Raw genomic sequence first — 21,975 nt, forward strand, 5'->3', positions numbered from 1 at the left:
TCTGTCAGTTTTTGTTTCTCTGTTTCTCATTTCCCCCACTTTCCATTCTCCAGATTTCCACATCAGTTTGCAACACACACACACACACACACACACACACACACACAAAACAACAACCCAGTAGTTTAGTGTGATTTCTTCCAACACTGGTGTGTTATATGCAGTTTTGCCTAATACACTAATTCCCCCCCCCCCAAGCAATGTACTTTGCTATAATGCATGTTTGTTTATCTGAACTAATATATGTGTTTTTATGCCCACCTTGAGTGCTCACTGGAAAGACAGATCCTGAAGCTGAGGCTCCAATACTTTGGCCACCTCATGAGAAGAGAAGACTCCCTGGAAAAGACCCTGATGTTGGGAAAGATTGAGGGCACAAGGAGAAGGGGACGACAAAGAGGAGATGGTTGGATAGTGTTCTCGAAGCTACCAGCATGAATTTGACCAAACTGCAGGAGGCAGTGGAGTGCCTGGTGTGCTCTGGTCCATGGGGTCACAAAGAGTCGGACACGACTAAACAACAACAACAACAACTTTTAAATGTGAAGTGAAATGAATTATTCCACCTTACCTAACCTGGAGTGGGAGGATTAACCATCTTTTCCCAAGCCTAATTGCTGGTTTGGAGATGAGGTGTAAATGTATGGTGTGCATTCCTGACCACAGGATTCCACCTCATCTTCCCTAAGGATATTTGACCAATGTACTGTACACATATTGTTAGTAGCTGCTGGTAACATTCTGACTTGGTGGGGCTGCAATTTTTAACCATGCTGTTTTCATCACTGTAGGACTTGTATAGCACCTTTTAAAGGAAAGTGTGTCATTGCATGTGTGAAGGGGGGGGGAAGCCATTATTCTCTGCATATCTAAGGAGAGCTTCTATAAAAGAGGGTCCAAGTATGATGTTAAGACAGGATTGATTCTATACAACTTATTTAGAAATTAAGCCATGCCACATGAAAAACATGTTTATTATCCAAACTTTAAACGGCCCCTTTTTCTTTTTGCCAGAACTATAACACATTTATGCTCAGAGTATGAACTTTCCCTCTATGATGGTTAAATCAATACTGAAGCAAGAGAAGGAAATGATTCCAGGTCTTAACTGCCCTGCCATCAACAGTGTCAGGTCCTCTGCATCTGTCAAGGGGCTCAAAAAAGGGTGACTATGGTTTAGCACCTCCTTTTTCATGTTTTAGCCTGGGTGACACGTTTTTCACTTGGGGGAACTTTTCAGCCTGAGAAAAAGGAGGGTGAAAGGTAATCAAAGTACACTCCGTGATTGTATTTTTAACTAAATCCCTAAAAAGGAAGTTTGCCTGATAGAGATCTACTGAAGGGAAAGCTAAGAACTAAGGTAGTGAGACAAAAGGACTGAGTGTGAGTAGAACGACTTCCACTCATGTGACAAAACTTCTCTTTCTTCTCCTCTTAAAAGGTAAAGGGACCCCTGACCATTAGGTCCAGTCATGGACGACTCTGGGGGTGCTCATCTCGCTTTATTGGCCGAGGGAGCCGGCATACAGCTTCCGGGTCATGTGGTCATGTGGCAAACCAGAGCAGTGCACGGAAATGCCGTTTACCCTCCCGCTGGAGGGTAAATCCTAATCCACTCTGGAGGCTTGGGGATAAACCTGGGGGGTGGGGGTGCACAGGGTGAGGAGATGGAGGGGAACTTTCATTGTGCATGTGACATTGTGACATCCTGACATCGTGTGCCTGGGCACCATGCCTTCTTAAGCTGGGCAGAAGCTTCCTGGGCTTTGGGAAGGAAGCACCAAGCTTCTGACAGGATGCTGGAGCCCTGCTGCCTCCTTCCCCAAGTACGTTTTTAGCACAATTCAAGGTGCTGGTGCTGACCTTTAAAGCCCTAAATGGCCTCTGACCCGTATACCTGAAGGAGCACCTCCACCCCCATCGTTCAGCCCAGACACTCAGGTCCAGCTCCAAGGGCCTTCTTGCGGTTCCCTCACTGCGAGAAGCAAAGCTACAGTGAACCAGGCAGAGGGCCTTCTGGGTCGTGGCACCCACCCTTTGGAACACCCTCCCACCACGTGTCAAGGAAATAAGACCAGACCATGTCATTACAGAGGAGGCAGGTTTAGTCGTTGTCTGAGGACTATCCCTGCCTCCGGGTCTGGTCCTGACCGGATGGATACTAGAATCAGCAAAGGATACCCACATGACCTGAAAGTGTTGCTGTGCAATGCCAGGTCAATGATTCATAAGACCACTGCCATCCATGACTTGATCATGGATGGAGGACTTGACCTGGCATGTGTAACAGGGACTTGGTTGGATGAAGCAGATGGGCCTGTCCTTGCCGCTGCTTGTCCACCAGGTTTCTCTTACGCACAGCAACCCAGGTCATGTGGGCAGGGAGGGGGGGTTGCAGTGATTTTTAGGAAGTCATTAGTTTGCACCAGGCGTCCTATTGGGAAGACCCAGTTTTCCGAGTGCATGTTCTGGAAGTTGGGCAATAGGGGCAGTACAGGATTCCTTTTGGTGTACCGACCTCCCCGCTGCACCAAGGATTCCCTGCCCGAGCTGCTTCAGGTTGTAGCGGATGTTCTCCTGGAGACACCTAGCTTGGTTGTCCTAGGGGATTTTAACATCCATGCCGACACGACCTTACAAGGGGCCGCTCGGGACTTCGTGGAAAGCATGCCTCCATGGGGCTGTCCCTGAATAAGTCTGGCCCAACCCATAGCCGCAGACATGCCTTGGACCTGGTGTTTACCTCTATGGATGTTGGTGATCTGACACTAAGTAAAAGCGAAACAAAAGAAGTGCCGTGGTCAGATCACTTCCTGGTGCAACTGGACTTCTCTGCGACCCTTCCCCTCTGCAGGGAGGTGGGACTGATTCGGATGGTCCGCCCCCGCCACTTAATGGATCCAAATGGTTTCCAGAGAGTGGTAGGGAATGCTTTATCCCATGTTGATGGCCTTTCAGCTGATTCCCTGGTGGCCCGCTGGAATGTGGAGTTAACCAGGGCTATTGACTGTTTGGCTCCGAAGCGCCCTCTCTGATTGCATGGAGCCCGGACAGCCCCGTGGTTTTCCACGGATCTGAGGGCAATGAAACAATCGTTGAGATGGCTAAAGCGCCGGTGGCGGATAACTCATTCCGAATCTGACCGGACACAGGTTAGAGCTCAACGTCGAGCCTACCAAGTGGCGATAGCGACGGCGATGAAGACTTTCTTCGCCGCCTCCATTGCATCTGCAGAAAACAGCAGCAGGAGACTTTTTCAGGTGGTTCACAATTTAGCGGAACCCCCTGCGACATCTGGGCCCAGTACGGGCCACATGATCTCCTGCAATGATTTTGCAAAGTTTTTTGCAGATAAAGTCGCTCAGATTCGGGAAGAAGTAGACTCCACCGTGGGAGCAGGGCCAGGGCGGGAGAGTGCTAGAGTCCTGTCTAGTCAAGTTGTGTGGGATCAATTCCAATCTGTTACCTCCGAGGATGTGGACAGGCTGCTTGGACGAGTGAAGCCAACCACCTGTCTCCTGGATCCTTGCCCATCCTGGCTTATAAAAGCTAGCCGGGAAGGACTGGGCGATGGGCTTCATGGGGTGGTGAATGCTTCCCTCCGTGAGGGAGCCTTCCCAGACCCGCTTGGTCACACTGGTTGATGATCTCCGGCGGGCTAGGGACAAAGGTGAGAGCTGTTTCCTAGTTCTGCTGGATCTCTCAGCGGCGTTTGATACCATCGACCATAACATCCTTCTGGACCATCTTGAGGGGCTGGGAGCTGGGGGCACTGTCATACAGTGGTTCCGCTCCTTCCTCCTGGGCCGTGTTCAGAAAGTGGTGGGGGGATGAGTGTTCAGACTTGTGGGGTGCCTCAGGGTTCTGTCCTCTCCCTCATGCTTTTCAACATTTACATGCAGCCACTGGGAGAGATCATCAGGAGGTTTGGGCTGGGTGTTCATCAGTATGCGGATGATAGCCAGCTCTACCTCTCTTTTAAATCAGAACCAGTGAAGGCGGTGAAGGTCCTGTGTGAGTGTCTGGAAGCGGTTGGAGGATGGATGGCGGCTAACAGATTGAGGTTGAATCCTGACAAGACAGAAGTACTGTTTTTGGGGGACAGGAGGCGAGCAGGTGTGGAGGATTCCCTGGTCCTGAATGGGGTAACTGTGCCCCTGAAGGACCAGGTGCGCAGCCTGGGAGTCATTTTAGACTCACAGCTGTCCGTGGAGGCACAGGTCAAATCTGTATCCAGGGCAGCTGTTTACCAGCTCCATCTGGTACGTAGGTGAGACCCTATCTGCCCGCGGACTGCCTCGCCAGAGTGGTACATGCTCTGGTTATCTCCCGCTTGGACTACTGCAATGCGCTCTACGTGGGGCTACCTTTGAAGGTGACCCGGAAACTACAACCAATCCAGAATGCGGCAGCTAGACTGGTGACTGGGAGCGGCCGCCGAGACCATATAACACCGGTCTTGAAAGACCTACATTGGCTCCTAGTACGTTTCCGAGCACAATTCAAAGTGTTGGTGCTGACCTTTAAAGCCCTAAACAGCCTTGGTCCAGTATATCTGAAGGAGCGTCTCCACCCCCATCATTCTGCCCGGTCGCTGAGGTCCAGCGCCGAGGGCCTTCTGGTGGTTCCCTCATTGCGAGAAGCAAAGCTACAGGGAACCAGGCAGAGGGCCTTCTCGGTAGTGGCGCCTGCCCTGTGGAACGCCCTCCCATCAGATGTCAAAGCGATAAACATCTACCTGACATTCAGAAGACATCTTAAGGCAGCCCTGTTCAGGGAAGTTTTTAATATGTGACATTTTAGTGTATCTTTCATCTTTGTTGGAAGCCATCCAGAGTGGCTGGGGAAACCCAGCCAGATGGGCGGGGTACAAATAATAAATTATTATTATTATTATTATTATTATTATTATTATTATTATTATTATTATTAACAACAATCTGACTTTTACAAGACATCTATAGGCAGCCCTGTTTAGAGAAGTTTTTAATGTTTTACGTTTTATCGTGTCTTTAATATTCGGTTGGGGGCTGCCCAGAGTGGCAGGGGAAACCCAGCCAGATGGGTGAAGTACAAGTAATAAATTATTATTATTGGGGAGATGGCAGAAGGGCTCTTGCATCCCGTCGGAGCATCACACCTCCCTTCCGAAGCCAGGCAGAAGATTCCCAGGATTTGGAAGGAGGCAACAGGTTTTAATACTTTACCATTCTAATTTACTGGGAATATTTGGAGGACCAGCCTAGTCCCCCTAGCCCACTGACCGCACGCCACTGTTCAGGGCCAAACATAAAGGGCAGTATCCAACTAACGTTTGGTTCGCACAAGGCTTTACACTTGTGCAATGCAACTCTCACCTCTTCCACCACCCAGCAAAATCCACCCTGGGTTTTCCCTGAACCCTCTGGAGCAGATGTGGGCAAATAAATCCTTTACCTGATGGAACAAGATACGGTACTTACACATCACCAGAAAAGGAGGACAAAGTTGCCTTATCACACCAAGGGTTATCATGCTCAAAGACCCATGAAGACTAGGAAAACAGACAAGGTCTTTTGCAACCCTAGCTTCGAGCACCCAGAACATTTTACTGTGGAAAAGGCAACGACTTGTGTAAATGCGCAGCTCAATCCCAAACAGAGTTCCTTGGAAGTAATTTCGATAGATTTCAGTAGAACTCATTTCTGGGTAAGTGTACATTCCACCTTTCATTGTATATGATGTTAGATACAAAATGGATTTTTATGGACGTGATATCAAGGTGTCCACGCATACACATTTTCCTTTTAATATTGTGGTTCCATGTGTTGTTTTTTAAATTGCCTAACTTTTGTCAGCAAAGAAATGGCAGCTCTTAAGAAGTCCTCCTCTCCTCGCCACATACATTCCTCACTTTGCAATGCACTCATTACAATCCATGGTTCCCTTTGAATACTTCAGCGCAATGCTCAATTCAGGTGAGAATGCTCGATTCGAGCAATAAACTTGCTGCAAGATGTTTCTTTTTATATTTGCCACATAATGCTCCATTCAAACAATAAAACATATGCAGTCACCCACCTTATCCATGATTCAACACCTCAAGCGAAGCATACATCCATAGCTCTAGGCTCTCTGCCATAAAATGCTCAACATCTGGTTGTGCTTGCAAATCATGTGTGGGGAGAGAGAAAGAGAGAAAGACCTAGAGTGGCCTTACCCAACTTGGTGCCCTGCAGATGGTTTGGACTACAACTCCCATCATCCCTGACTAGGAGCTGTATTGTATGGGGCCAAAGGAAGTTGCAAGTTTTACAACCATTTAAAACTGAATTTTAAATTGTTGTAACCCATCCTGGGACCTTAGGATGAAGGGATGGAAATAGTACAAGTACTAGTGATAATAAATAGCTGGAGGAATCGGGCTGGGGAAGAGTTAGAGCATACAGTATGTGCAAAACACAGATTTTTACAGCTTGTAGCAATATAATGAGTATATTTCCTAGATCAGTTAAACATAGTACAGTGGTACCTTGGGTTAAGAACTTAATTTGTTCCGGAGGTCCGTTCTTAACCTGAAACCGTTCTTAACCTGAGGTACCACTTTAGCTAATGGAGACTCCTGCTGCTGCTGCACCGCCGCCGCCGCACGATTTCTGTTCTCATCCTGAAGCAAAGTTCTTAACCTGAGGTACTATTCCTGGGTTAGCGGAGTCTATAACCTGAAGCGTCTGTAACCCGAGGTACCACTGTAAAGCTAATGAAACAAATAAAAAAATAAAAAAATTCCTTCCAGTAGCACCTTAAAGACCAACTAAGTTAGTTCTTGGTATGAGCTTTCGTGTGCATGCACACTTCTTCAGATACACTGAGGTGAGGTTGATGGATTTCCATTTCATGCGGCTCAATGTGGTGCCTTCCATGGTTCCAGTAGTAGATAGGTAGCCGTGTTGGTCTGCCATAGTCAAAATAAAAAAATTCCTTCCAGTAGCACCTTAAAGACCAACTAAGTTAGTTCTTGGTATGAGCTTTCGTGTGCATCTGTGTATCTGAAGAAGTGTGCATGCACACGAAAGCTGGAAGGAATTTTTTTATTTTGACTATGGCAGACCAACACGGCTACCTATCTACTACTGAAACAAATAACAGTTCATCAATAGCTTGAAACATTTTCCTGATGAGACAGCTTGTGGAGAAAAAGGAAGTAGTCTTTTATTCTAGATACTTAACCCTGGACCCAACATGCATTTTGTAGAAGTCTTCAAAAGCACAATAATTTCAGGGTGACATGTTGTGATGAGTTCACCTACCTTTTCCTGGTGCATTTGTGAGTGTAGCTTCTAAAATGTGCTAGGGACCTGCTGCGATTGATCACCTGGATAAATATGAAGAAAGATGGATTTTCAATTAGACCGTGATGAATTCTAATTACTGCCACATTCCTAATGCATATTTCAGTACTTGAGCTATGAGTGCAGTCACAATTTCTCTGGGTGTTCTTTTTGTTGTTGTTGCTATTTTTGGTTTGTTTTTTTAAAAAACACAATTTTATTTATTATAGCTGGCTGGGGTTTTTATTTATTTTTTAATGGCTGAACTCTCTTTGTACCTGGTTCATATTTTCGTGTGGGCAGTGTGGTCTCATGGCTTCTTGGTTGAGTGTGCTGCCCTCAGAACAGCCACTAAAGGGACAATTGTTCCATTGGGATTGTTCTGCATCTCTGCCAGACTCTGCCAGCTGTTCTCTAGGCCTGCCAGCTACATCACACAATCTGGTACAGCCCTAGCAGAGGCCTCTTTCCAGAGCAGGGTCTCCTCTCAGCACCTTGAATGCCATGCAGTCTTCGGCAGTCTTCCACCCACCCCACTTCTGCCCTTTGTGCTGCCACTGCCATGAATGTGGGGGAATTAAATATATTCGCTGCATTTCCATCTCACTTTTTCTCTAAAGTGGCAAACTGTTTGGATGCAGCCAAGGGAACAGGGGCAATTTGCAAGCCCCAGCTGGCCCCAGCCCACCAGCCGGTAAGCCTGGCGATCTCCAGTCCTTAGCTCAGCATGAAACAGCGACCCACAGCTTCAGAAGCCTTCAGAAGCTGGAGCATGCAACACTCAGCAGAGTAAATAACGCTGCACAACAGAAGTGGCATGAGACGATTGTGAGAGCATATTTACAGGCAGTTTATTCAGCATATATCAGGACAAAGGGAAAACATGTCTTCTCCCCTTCGTGTCCAAGCAAGCAGCTTAAACAATAGCTATACACAAAACGGAAGTTCCCAGCAAGCTGTGCTGGAGTGTAAACAGGCATGTGACACACAACAGTCATGTCTGTTCCTCTTAAGGTGGAACGGAATAGTCCAACACAAACATGATTCTCCCTCTCCCCATTTTATCCTCACAACAACCCTGTGAGGTTGAGCCCTATGCCCATCAGCTGAAGCATGTGATGTTCAGTCTGGCTTGGTTTGGGCAAACCAGCCAGTTCCCAGGTGAACTGCACCCAAGCCCTGCAGAAAGCAGGATTTCAAATGATGTGTGCAGAGTTCAATCCTGCCTGGACAGTACATCCCTACCATTCCTGAGGGCCAACTTTGACAGGTGGGAGGGACAACTCACCTGTTGACCTCCTGACTTCAATTTGCGGCAATGTTTACAGTTTATTACCCACTGAAGAAATCGGGGGCAGTTGCTTGCTGTTTTCAGAATTAAGAAAAAGCACAAAGTGGGGAGGAGGCAGGCCAAAGAGCCTGAGCTTGAGGGGAGGTTTGTTGGGAAAGGGAAGAGACTTGAGGGAGCAGCTAAAGATTGATCTGGAATAATCAACCAAGTAAAACAGCCAGAAAGAAAAACACAAAAGAACATGATGATAAAAGCAAAGTAATAAAGAAACAGTGTGAAATGCCATCTATCCACACAAAAGGGCACTGCATATTTGCTTTGAATGTGAATTTTTGCATCTTTCCTAGGAGCGTAGAACACTATCACAGACCCTCCAAGTGTCCCTATTTTCCAGGGACAGTCCTGGATTTACAGACGCCATCCCAGTTTCTGATTTTATCCTGGAATGTCCCACTTTTCCTTAGGACGTCCCTATTTTCATTGGAGAACTGTTGGAGGGTATGGAGTCATCCAACCCCTGAGCCATCTGAAGGCAGCCCTGTATAGGGAAGTTTTTTCATGTTTAATGTTTTATTGTGTTTTTATATATATTGGAAGCTGCCCAGAGTAGGTTGGGCAACCCAATCAGATGGGTGGGGTACAAACAGTAAAATTATTATGATGGAATAGGACACCCCTATTTTCATCAGAGAAATGTTGGAGGGTATGCAATCAGTCCTACATGCATAAATGTTAAAATTCCAGTAGCGATAGCAGTAGCTAGTACAGTGGTGCCTCACAAGAGGAACGCCTCGCAAAACGAAAAACTTGCAAGACGAAAGAGTTTTCCGTTTTTGAGTCGTTCCGCAAGATGAATTTCCCTATGGGCTTGCTTCGCAAGAAGAAAGCCCATAGGGAAATCTCCGGGGACCTCTTTTAAAATGCTGGCGGTCGGGAGCAAAGACTTTCGCCCGCCGCCGGCCTTCAGAAGAGGTCCTGGAGCCTTCGCTGCCACCCGCCAGCATTTTAAAATCGCCCCGGGACAGCGGAGGCTTCGCTGCCGCCCGCCAGCATTTTAAAATCGCCCCGGGACAGCGGGGGCTTTTAAAATGCTGGTGGTCGGCAGCAAAGCGCTCCTGTCCCCGGAGCTTGTGGGGCAGGAGGTGGGGAGAAGGGCTTTTCTTCCCACCACCAGCCTTCAGAACAGCCTTCTGAAGGCTGGTGGTGGGAAGAAAAGCCCTTGTCCCCCCCCCCCAGCCTTCAGAAGAGGTCGGGGGAGAGACTGTCCCCGGACCTGGTCTGAAGGCGGTTTCCATAGGAACGCATTGATTGATTTTCAATGCATTCCTATGGGAAACCGTGCTTCGCAAGACGAAAAACTCGCAAGAAGAAAAAACTTGCAGAACGAATTAATTTCGTCTTGCGAGGCACCACTGTATAGTGGTACCTCGGGTTAAGAACTTTTGAAATAAATTACCACTTTTGAAACAAATTACCCACTTTGGAAACAAATTACCCACTTTGGAAACATATTATGAACAGTGACCTGAATTTCTCTCCCTTCACTAGTGGGGATTTGAACCTTTGTCTCCCAGGTCCTAGCCTGAAACTCTAACTGCTACGCTACACTGGTTAGGTTGTGACCCTTATTGTCTGAAATGTATCTTGCCTTCTCCCCTGTGTCTCCTGTTTTTGTAGGCTGCCTCTGCTCTGTCTCTTGCAGGCAGTGGAATGCTGCACCTCCTGATACAAGACCATTTATATTCTGCTAGCTGGATTCGTGCTTGCGGTCATAAAGACCAGGCGGGCAAAATAGTCATGTGTGCAATCTGCTCTTTGTTGATGTGACACTCACTAGTTTCCAGGAGGGCGGGCCAATGAGAGGCTATTATGTGTAATGAGGCAGAAACAGTTTGACAGCAAAAACACAATCTAAAATTAATTTTTATTCACATTGCTCGTCCTGCTGTATTGCAGTAATTAAGAGGGAATGAAAGAATCATGCTTGCTCGGGTACTTTCATTGCTCCGATACAGAAAATTAAACAGTCAGTGTTCAAGCAGTTCAAAGAAATTAGCAAAACTGTTGTCGGGGATTTCACAGTCACCAGGCTTCCTGGTTGCAAGACGAATTCAGCCTTGGTAGATCTGAAAGGGAGACTTTCCTATTTTCCCCCAGTTTAAATCCAGCCCTCCACATTATTCAGCATTGTAGTGCAAATTTCTCCAAATAAACACATTTTTATATGCAAGTTTGACGAATTTATGCATTTTACCCCAAGCCATTTCCCTTGGAATTTTTATTTCCTTATTATTACATGGTATTTTCACAAATAAATTCATTTTTATGCACATTTCCTCCCAATATACACATTTTTTGTGCATGTTGGTTGGTTGGAGAAGTGCATTGTAAAATATGGATGAGCGTGAATTTCAAAGGATGGCTGCATTTTGGTTCTCATAAGAAGAAGTGTGCATGCACACGAAAGCTTATACCAAGAACAAATTTAGTTGGTCTCTAAGGTGCTACTGGATGATTTATTTATTTATTATATTTCAACTGTGTCAGACCAACATGGCTACCTACCTGGTTCTCAGAAGGTTTGGAAAAGTGCAGATTTGATATATTCAGCTTCAAATGCAAACTAAATAAAATCTCTTTCCCACATCATCATGTTTCTAAGCATGTCTGTTGATGGTGCACTTGAAGGCCCAGGTTTGCTTATGTGTAATGTTTAAATAGGGCCTAATAGGGTGGCGCTGTGGGTTAAACCACAGAGCCTAGGACTTTCTGATCAGAAGGTCGGCGGTTCAGATCCCCACGACGGGGTGAACTCCTGTTCTTGGTCCCTGCTCCTGCCAACCTAGCAGTTTGCAAGCAAGTAGATAAATAGGTACCACTCCGGCGGGAAGGTAAATGGCATTTCCCTGCGCTGCTCTGGTTCACCAGAAGCGGCTTAATCATGCTGGCCACATGACCCAGAAGTTGTACACCGGCTCCCTTGGCCAATAAAGCAAGATGAGCGCCACAACCCCAGAGTCAGTCACGACTGGACCTAATGGTCAGGGATCCCTTTACCTTTACCTTTACCTTTAAGCACTTCTTAATGGTCCAAGCTATTTGTCTAAGATGGCAGGGACATTTTATGAAGTTCAAATAAATGAAAGACAAGCATTAGCCCACACTTTCCAGTGCCTCCTCTTCTCACATTCCTTATGGGCAGCTTGGTAAATATGGTTCCACCAGCTGCTTCACGTCCCAGTCTTCCATGCATGTTATTCTAAAATTTTATTTTCTTGCTGAACACTGCAATTTAACTGTTGTCTCTGTATTTCCTAAGTAATTTCTTCCTCCCCCCTTGTTTTCCTGCCTTCCTCAGCCAGTCACACTTCACAATGGAATTTCTCAGTTTCTGTGTATACTTCCTTTGCAATGTGTCAGAAGGAGGAATAAGTTCAAAACTAGCAAGAGGGTATATGACTAACTTGGTAGATATTTCTCAAAGTTAATTATTCACCATTTCAGGTGCTGTTACAGGCTCTGGTGTGACAAGACTTGACATTCATTTCCACCCGCCTACCCCTGGCTCCACCTCCTTCAGTATTTTTGACACTCTGGGTTGTTCTAAACTAGCATCTTTTCCTAAGACAAGATCTTGGGCATCCAAAGTGCAGAAAACTCCATGCATCTTTTGACTCCTTGACATATGAGGAGCATGGGAAGGTGGGGAGAAAAAGGAAGTTTGACTCAGAGACCCTTATTAGAGAAAGCCACTGATGACAAGCTCAAGATTTTAATTGTTTAGTTGTGTCAGACTCTTTGTGACCCCATGGACCAGAGCACGCCAGGCCCTCCTGTCTTCCACTACCTCCCGCAGTTTGGTCAAACTCATGCTGGTAGCTTCAAGTTCAAGTTCAAGTTTTATTGCGGCCAAAGCCAATGACACTAAACACCACAAGATCAAACAACAAGAAATCAACAACAACCTCAGGGGGAAAAAAGGTTACACAAGGGAAGTTCGCAGTGTGCCATTCAACAGAAGAGATTTATGCTTCCTAATTACTAAAGTGCAAAATTTAGCCACCTCATATGATATTGAGCTTGAGGAATCTTCCAGGAGGTATTTTCGAAGAATTTCGGGGGAGGATTCCAAATAATATTGAAGGGGTATAAATTTTGATAGAAGCGGTAAAATAAGTTGAACTCGTTCTTCACTATAAAATTCCCAAAATAGAAGAATGTGTGTGACAGATTCTACCTTATTAGACATACAAGAGCAGAGACGCGCATGCATTGGAACCCGCGTGAATTTGCCATACAGCACTGCTGAGGGCATTGTCTCAAAGCGGGCTCTAGAGAAAGCCCATCTATAGGCTTCGTTAGTGATGTTAGTTAAATAAGGGGCAGCTGCAAAATTAGGCGAAGCTTTTAAACATTTATACGTCTCCGGGAGTAGGGCGCCTTCTTGTTGCAGTTCGATATCATAAAGTCTCCTAGTGATTTTTTTTTTTTTTAATAAAATTTTTATTGGTTTTACAACATTTTTGAGAAAAACAGACAAACATTAAAAATGACAAACATACACGTATAGTTTCAAACATATTTTCATAAACCTCCTTTCTAGGACTTCCCCATACCCCCCCTCTCTGCATCCCAATGTCCATAATTCAACTAGCAACTCCCAGTTATTACTTTCCAATCTCTATCATCTTAGTCCTCTCTTGCACTCTGACCTTATGTCCCTGTACCCCTTTGTTTCTGGAAACTACGACATTTTAACATTCATTAAGTTTATAGTAGTCCTTAAGATAGCTTTTAAATTTTCTCCATTCTTCTTCTACCGTCTCTTTTCGTTGGTCACGGATTCTGCCTGTCATCTCGGCCAATGTCATGTAGTCCATCACTTTCATCTGCCATTCTTCCAAAGTGGGTAAGTCCTGTGTCTTCCAATACTTTGCGATGAGTATTCTTGCTGCTGTTGTGGCATACATGAAAAAAGCTCTATCTTTCTTTGTCACCAATTGGCCGACAATGCCCAAGAGGAAGGCCTCTGGTTTTTTAGAAAAGGTACATTTAAGCACCTTTTTCATTTCATTATAGATCATTTCCCAGAAGGCTTTAATCTTCGGGCATGTCCACCAAAGGTGATAAAAAGTACCTTCAGTCTCTTTACACTTCCAACATTTGTTATCGGGCAAATGATAGATTTTTGCCAGCTTGACTGGGGTCATGTACCACCTGTATACCATTTTCATAATGTTTTCCTTTAAGGCATTACATGCCGTAAATTTTATACCGGTGTTCCATAACCATTCCCAGTCAGCTGACATAATGTTATGTCCAACATCCTGAGCCCACTTAATCATAGCCGATTTAACTGTTTCATCCTGTGTGTTCCATTTCAACAACAAGTTGTACATTCTAGATAAATTCTTAGTATTGGGTTCTAACAATTCGGTTTCTAATTTTGATTTTTCCACCTGGAAGCCGACTTTCCTGTCCTGTTTAAAAAATTCCATTATTTGACGATATTGGAACCAATTTTCCACTTTATGCTTCAATTTCTCCTGACTTTGTAATTTGAACTTATCTCCATCCTGTTCTAAAATTTCCCAATACTTCGGCCATCCGACCTCCATATTGAGTTTCTTCACTGCATTAGCCTCCACTGGTGACACCCATCTAGGGGTTTTGTTTTCCAATAAATCTTTATATCTTATCCAAACATTAAACAATGCTTTTCTGACAATGTGATTTTTGAAGACACTGTTAACTTTATCATACCAAAGATATGCATGCCAACCAAAAGCGTTATTGAAACCTTCCAGATCCAAGATGTCTGTATTCTCGAGGAGCATCCATTCTTTGAGCCAGCAAAAAGCTGCTGCCTCATAATACAATTTTAGGTCCGGCAGGGCAAAGCCCCCTCTTTCTTTAGCATCTGTCAATATTTTAAATTTAATTCGGGGCTTTTTGCCCTGCCAGACAAATTTCGAAATATCTTTGTGCCACCTCTTAAAACATTCCATCTTATCTATAATCTGCAAGGTCTGAAACAAAAATAGCATTCTAGGCAATACATTCATTTTAATTACTGCAATTCGGCCTAGCATTGACAGTTTCAAATTTGACCATATTTCTAAATCTTTTTTAATTTCTGACCAACATTTTTCATAATTGTCCTTATACAAATTCTGATTCTTGGATGTTAGATAAACCCCTAGATATTTGACCTTCTTGACCACAGTCAAACCTGTTTCCTCTTGAAATTTCTCCTTTTCCATATCTGTTAGGTTTTTCCCTAAAACTTTGGTTTTTAGCTTGTTCAACTTAAATCCAGCTACCTGGCCAAACTGTTGTATTATTTCTAATACCTTTTTCGTGCTAGTGTTTGGCTCTTGCAAAGTCAATACTAAGTCATCTGCGAACGCTCTTAACTTGTAATGTTTAGCTCCGACCTGCACACCTTTAACCTGCTGGTCATTTCTTATCATATTCAGCAACACCTCCAGAACTGAAATAAAGAGTAATGGGGAAATCGGGCACCCCTGTCGTGTTCCTTTTTCTATCTTAAGTTCCTCAGTCACAACATTATTTACAATCAGTTTGGCTTTTTGTTCAGAGTATATTGCAGCCATACCATTCTCAAAACCCCGGCCTACCCCCATCCTATGAAGGTTCTTCTTCATAAAACTCCAAGAAATATTGTCGAAGGCTTTCTCCGCGTCCACAAAGATCAATACTGCTTTAGTGTTTATATTCACCTCTAGCTTTTCCAGAATGTCTATAACATTCCTTACATTGTCTGCCAGGTGTCTTTTAGGGAGAAAGCCTAAAGTCTTCAGTGTGCCATTCAACAGAAGAGATTTATGCTTCCTAATTACTAAAGTGCAAAATTTAGCCACCTCATATGATATTGAGCTTGAGGAATCTTCCAGGAGGTATTTTCGAAGAATTTCGGGGGAGGATTCCAAATAATATTGAAGGGGTATAAATTTTGATAGAAGCGGTAAAATAAGTTGAACTCGTTCTTCACTATAAAATTCCCAAAATAGAAGAATGTGTGTGACAGATTCTACCTTATTAGACATACAAGAGCAGAGACGCGCATGCATTGGAACCCGCGTGAATTTGCCATACAGCACTGCTGAGGGCATTGTCTCAAAGCGGGCTCTAGAGAAAGCCCATCTATAGGCTTCGTTAGTGATGTTAGTTAAATAAGGGGCAGCTGCAAAATTAGGCGAAGCTTTTAAACATTTATACGTCTCCGGGAGTAGGGCGCCTTCTTGTTGCAGTTCGATATCATAAAGTCTCCTAGTGATAATTGCTTTTGCCTTGTTCAAAGTTCCAATAAAGAGATTTTCAGGGTTTAGGCCAATTTGTTTGATCTTGTTAGTTATTTGCATGAGCCAAGGAGGATAGGGAACTGCGGCCAGGAAGCAGGGTAATAGTCCCTTAGGATTGTAATGGATTTTCTTTTATATATATACAGTATAAATATTTATTGGATTTTCACAAATTATAAAAACACACACAATACACAATACAAACATACACACACAAAAACAAACATGTATAATTTTGAATCCTTTTTTTTTTCTTAAAACTTACTTCACCGACTTCCCCATACCTCCCCTTTCTGCATTCCAATTCCCAAATTTATTTCAGCAAATCCTCCCCCTTAATTTTGTCTAATTTTCCCCTTTTCTTTTCTTTTACTTAATCTTTTACAGCTGTAATCCCCTACTTTCTATAACCACAACATTTTAGCACTCATTAATTTTACAATATTTCTTAAGATAAATTTTATTTTCCAGTTCAGTTTGTTGGTTCAGCAAAATCCTTACCCTCTTTGTTTATCCTAATCATTGATCTTAAAATATTGTAACATTAAATTTTTGCCTATTAATAATCCATTTTTCATATTCCCTTATAGTATTACAGCTGAAAACCACTTAATTTCTATCCAACATCATTCTAACATTCATTAATTTTACAATATTTCTGTAGATAGTCTTTAAATTTCTTTAAATTTCTTCCAATCTTCTTCCGCCGTCTCTTTCCCCTGGTCTCGGATTCTGCCAGTCATTTCAGCCAGTCCCATGTAGTCTATCACCTTCATCTGCCATTCTTCCAGAGTGGGTAAATCTTGTGTCTTCCAATACTTTGCGATGAGTATTCTTGCTGCTGTTGTAGCATACATGAAAAATGTTCTATCTTTCTTTGACACCAATTGGCCGACCAATGCCCAAGAGAAAGGCCTCTGGTTTCTTAGGGAAAGTACATTTAAGTACCTTTTTCATTTCATTATATATCATTTCCCAGAAGGCCTTAATCTTCGGGCACGTCCACCAAAGGTGAAAAAAAGTACCTTCAGTTTCTTTACATTTCCAACACTTATTATCAGGCAAATGGTAGATTTTTGCAAGCTTGACTGGGGTCATGTACCACCTGTAGATCATTTTCATAATATTCTCTCTTAAGGTATTACATGCCGTAAATTTTATACCGGTGGTCCACAACTGTTCCCAGTCAGCAAACATAATATTATGACCAATGTCTTGTGCCCACTTTATCATGACTGATTTCACTGTTTCATCTTGTGTATTCCATTTCAGCAACAAGTTTTACATTCTTGACAGATTCTTAGTATTGGGTTCTAGCAGTTCTGTTTCTAATTTTGATTTCTCCACCTGGAAGCCAATTTTCCTGTCCTGTTTGTAAAACTCCATTATTTGATAATAATGGAGCCAATCTCGTACTTTAACCTTCAATTTCTCATAACTCTGTAATTTCAGTTTATCTCCCTCTTGTTCCAAAATTTCCCAATATTTTGGCCATTTGGCCTCCATACTGAGCTTTTTCACAGCTTTTGCCTCCATTGACGACAACCACCTTGGGGTTTTATTTTCCAACAAGTCTTTATATCTAATCCAGACATATAATGCTTTCCTAACAATATGATTTTTAAAAAGCTTTGTGAGCTTTAACCTTGTCATACCATATATATGCATGCCATCCGAATACATTGTTAAAACCTTCCAAATCCAAGATGTCTGTATTCTCAAGAAGTAGCCAGTCTTTCATCCATCAGAAGGCTGCTGATTCATAGTACAGTTTTAAGTCCGGCAGGGCAAATCCCCCTCTTTCCTTTGCATCAGTTAAAATCTTAAGTTTTATTCTGGGTTTTTTGTCCTGCCAGACAAACTTCGAAATATCTTTCTGCCACCTCTTGAAGCAATCCATCTTATCCACAATTTGCAATGTTTGGAATAAAAATAACATTCTAGGCAATACATGCATCTTAATAACAGCAATTCGGCCTAACAAGGAAAGCTTCAAATTTGACCATATTTCTAAGTCTTTTTTTACTTCTGTCCAGCATTTCTCATAATTATCTTTAAATAGATTCACATTCTTAGATGTCATATCAATCCCCAAGTATTTCACCTTCTTAACCACAGTTAATCCTGTCTCATTCTGGAACCTCTCCCTTTCAGTAGCTGTTAAATTTTTCTCCAATACCTTGGTTTTTTGTTTGTTCAACTTAAATCCTGCGACTTGACCAAATTCTTGAATTAATTCTAAAACTCTTTTCGTACTAGTGTCTGGCTCTTGTAACGTAAGTACCAAGTCATCTGCGAAGGCCCTCAATTTGTACTGTTTAGCTCTGACCTGTACCCCTTTAACCAGCTGGCCCCTTCTAATCATATTTAGCAAAACCTCCAGGACTGATATAAAAAGTAATGGGGAAATTGGGCACCCCTGTCGTGTCCCTTTAGGATTGTAATGGATTTTCAGCCAGAGGGATATTGCTTGTTCCCAGACTTTTAATTCCACTCTGGGCAGTCCTGCCTCTTGCCTTAAGACTGCATTAGGTGTACACTTAGGGGTAGCAAATAATGATCTTAAGAATTTAGATTGTACTGTTTCAAGGGTCTTAAGGTTGGCAGTGGGGCTAATTTGAGAGCCATATAGGAGTTGGGCTAAAGATTTTGCCTGAAAGACTGTTAGGGCCATCGGGAGGAAGCCAGCTCCTTTCCTTCTGAATAATCTAAGGATAGCATTTGCACTTCTTCCTGCTGATATAGCTGATGTGGTCAAGTGTGTTGACAATTTGGCATTATAAGAGAAAGTAATGCCTAGGTTTTGGAAGGTCTTAGTCTGTTCAATGGTGTTTCCCTTTACGCTCCAATTATCTTTCCTGAAGGAGCGGTTAAAATGTACAATTTTAGTTTTGGCGAAGTTAATTGTTAACAGTTCAGTGTTACATTGGTCGCTAAACTTTCCTAAGGCACGTTTCAGACCCACTTTGGTTTGAGAGAGAAGAACAGCGTCATCTGCATACATTAAAACTGGTACTTTTCTGCCATTGGAGAACACAGGGGGGTGGGTTTCAATTTCACGGCAGCATGTGACCAGGGAGTTAACATAGATGTTAAATAGGAATGGGGCTAGTAGGCATCCTTGTCTAACTCCTCTTTGGACTGGGATTTCTCTAGAGAGTCTGCCGTCCTGTGCAAGTCTTATCTGGAGGGTATTGTTCTCTTGAAGCTTAATCATCAGAAGTAATAACCTTCTGTTAATACCCATATTGGCCAATTTGGCCCAGAGCCTACACCTGGATACAGAATCAAATGCTGCCTTTAGGTCCACGAAGGCCGCATACAATGACTTTTTCCAATGTTTCACATACTTATAGACAAAGTAATCTAACACTAAGCAGTGATCAATGGTGGGATGTCCAGATGTAAACCCTGCTTGTTCAATTTCTAGCAAGTTATTATGATCTAGCCATTCACATAATTTTAGGCATAGATGTTTTGTATAAAGTTTACAGATCACATTCAGGAGACTAATTGGTCTATAATTAGATGGATCAGAGGGGTTGCCTTTTTTGAATATAGGAACAATTATAGCTAGTCCCCAATCTTTAGGAATTTCAGTTGTCTTATCTATATAAGAAAATAGATTTGCAAGGACCGGGGCCCACCAGTTTATTTGCGTTTTCAGAAGTTCAGCGACAATGAAATCACTTCCTGGGGCTTTGCCAGATTTCATTTGTAGAATTAGCGAAGTGATTTCAGTTTCAGATGTTGGGGGCCATGGTGTATCATTATCTAAAGGGATGTTAAGCGGCGCAGAAGGACGATGTTCCCGAAACAGCACTTTATAGTGCTCTTCCCATGAATTTGCAGGGATTATTGTGCCCTCATTAGGAGCTTCGGTTTGACTGGAGATAATTTTCCAGAAGTTGGAATTGTCTTTTTCTATTGACGCTTTTATGAGGGCCTGCCAGATGAGAGAGTCTGCGGTTCTTTTTTTGGTTTTTAATAACTCTTTGTAGTTCTTTTTTTTTAGTTGTAACTCTAATTTAGTGATAGGGTTAGGATTTTGCTGGAAGACCTTAAAGCATTCCCTGAGTATATGTTTTGCCTGAGTGCATTCGTGGTCAAACCATTTTTTGTTGGTAGGGGAATCATTTTGGTTAGATCTCCTGGGTCTTGACAATAACGGTTGGAGTTTTCGGATTAATGTGTTATAATGGTCAATTGGGGAGGTCTCTTCGGTGTCGTTGGAAGTCAGATCAGCCCAGAGGAGATGACCTTCCATTGATTGTGTCCAAGTGCTAAAATTGTTATTAACATAAGGGGACCATTTAATTCTGGATCTGCCTATTTGTTGTAAAGCTTTAGGGTTAGGAGTTCGTGGGGCAAGCCCACATCTAGTGGGTTCCCAAAATTCAGTCCTTTTAAGATTTAGGGGTAAATGGTCACTTTCGGTTCTTATATCTACAGTGAATTCAATATATTCATCAAAGAGTTCTTGGGAGACAAGGATGTAGTCAATAACAGAATGCCTTAAGCCTGACCAATAAGTAAATTGGCCAGGGCAGTCTCCCGAGGAGAGGCCGTTTAAAATAATAAGGTTTAATCTAAGTGCCATTAAAAAAAGACATGTACCAGCAAAATTGGTAATTGGGTCAAGTGAGTGACGCCTGAATAGGGGCCAGTGTTCATCATTAGCATTTAGGGGACCCATTCCACTTTCGTTGATTACCGTATTTTTCGCCCTATAAGACGCACTTTTTCCCCTCCCAAAATGAAGGGGAAATGTGGGTGCGTCTTATGGGGCGAATGCAGGCTTTCGCTGAAGCCTGGAGAGCGAGAGCGGTAGGTGCGCACCGACCCCTCTCGCTCTCCAGGCTTCGCGGACCTCTCCTCAAGCAGCGGGAACGTTCCCGCTGCTTGGGGAGTGTTGCCGGCATCCCGAAGCCTGCGTGCGCTGATCTCAGCGGGTCCAGGCTTCGCGGAACTTTCCCCAAGCAGCGGGAACGCTCCCGCTGCTTGGGGAGAGTTGCCGGCATCCCGAAGCCTGCGCGCGCTGATCTCAGCGCGTCCAGGCTTCGCGGATCTCTCCCCAAGCAGCGGGAACGTTCCCGCTGCTTGCGGAGGGTTGCCGGCATCCCGAAGCCTGCACGCGCTGATCTCAGCGCGTCCAGGCTTCGCGGATCTCTCCCCAAGCAGTGGGAACGTTCCCACTGCTTGGGGAGGGTTGCCGGCATCCCGAAGCCTGCGCGCGCTGATCTCAGCGCGTCCAGGCTTCGCGGATCTTTCCCCAAGCAGCGGGAACGCTCCCGCTGCTTGGAGAGAGTTGCCGGCATCCCGAAGCCTGTGCGCGCTGATCTCAGCGCGTCCAGGCTTCGCGGATCTCTCCCCAAGCAGCGGGAACGCTCCCGCTGCTTGGGGAGGGTTGCTGGCATCCCGAAGCCTGCGCGCACTGATCTCAGCGCGTCCAGGCTTCGCGGATCTCTCCTCAAGCAGCGGGAGCCACCGCTGGGCTCCCACGGCTTGCAGAGAGCTGCCTGTTTGGGGGCTGGGGTCGGGGGAAGCTCGGGCTGCCCCAGCCCCGCGCCTGGGGGGGAAATAATTTTTTTCCCTTTATTCCCCCCCAAAAAAACTAGGTGCGTCTTATGGGACAGTGCGTCCTATAGGGCGAAAAATACGGTAACTGTTCGTCTGAGTGGCCTAGCCTTGCATTAAAATCCCCACCAATAATTAAGGAGGCAGAGGGAAACTTATTTGAGACCAGGAGAATGCAGTCTTCCAGTTCGTTCCAGATGTTTTTAAGATCAGTTTGTTTCATAAGTGGGTGAATATAAACATTGATGCATATGATCTTAAAATGGGTAGAGAATATTTTAACAGCCAAAATCCATTTTTTATTGATTTTCAATTGGATAGGGGAGGTTCCTAGATCTGTTGATACAAAGGTGCTCAAACCTCCCACCGGTCTTCCGCCTTTTGGGCCGATTGAGGCAGGGGAATGGAAAGCAAAATAATTGTGTAGTTCAAAAGGATTTTGCATCCAGGTTTCTTGGAGCAGGATGATATT

The 21,975-nt window shown here is 44.1% G+C and overlaps 1 long non-coding RNA gene across 1 annotated transcript in view; it reads left to right on the forward strand.

Annotated features, from left to right (window-relative positions):
• LOC308588438 overlaps positions 1-21,975 on the forward strand; it is a 243,543-nt gene that overhangs the window by 170,480 nt on the left and 51,088 nt on the right. The window lies entirely within an intron of this gene.

The sequence above is a fragment of the Podarcis bocagei genome (assembly GCF_964188305.1).
Source record: "Podarcis bocagei genome assembly, chromosome: 5".
Taxonomy (NCBI): domain Eukaryota; kingdom Metazoa; phylum Chordata; class Lepidosauria; order Squamata; family Lacertidae; genus Podarcis; species Podarcis bocagei.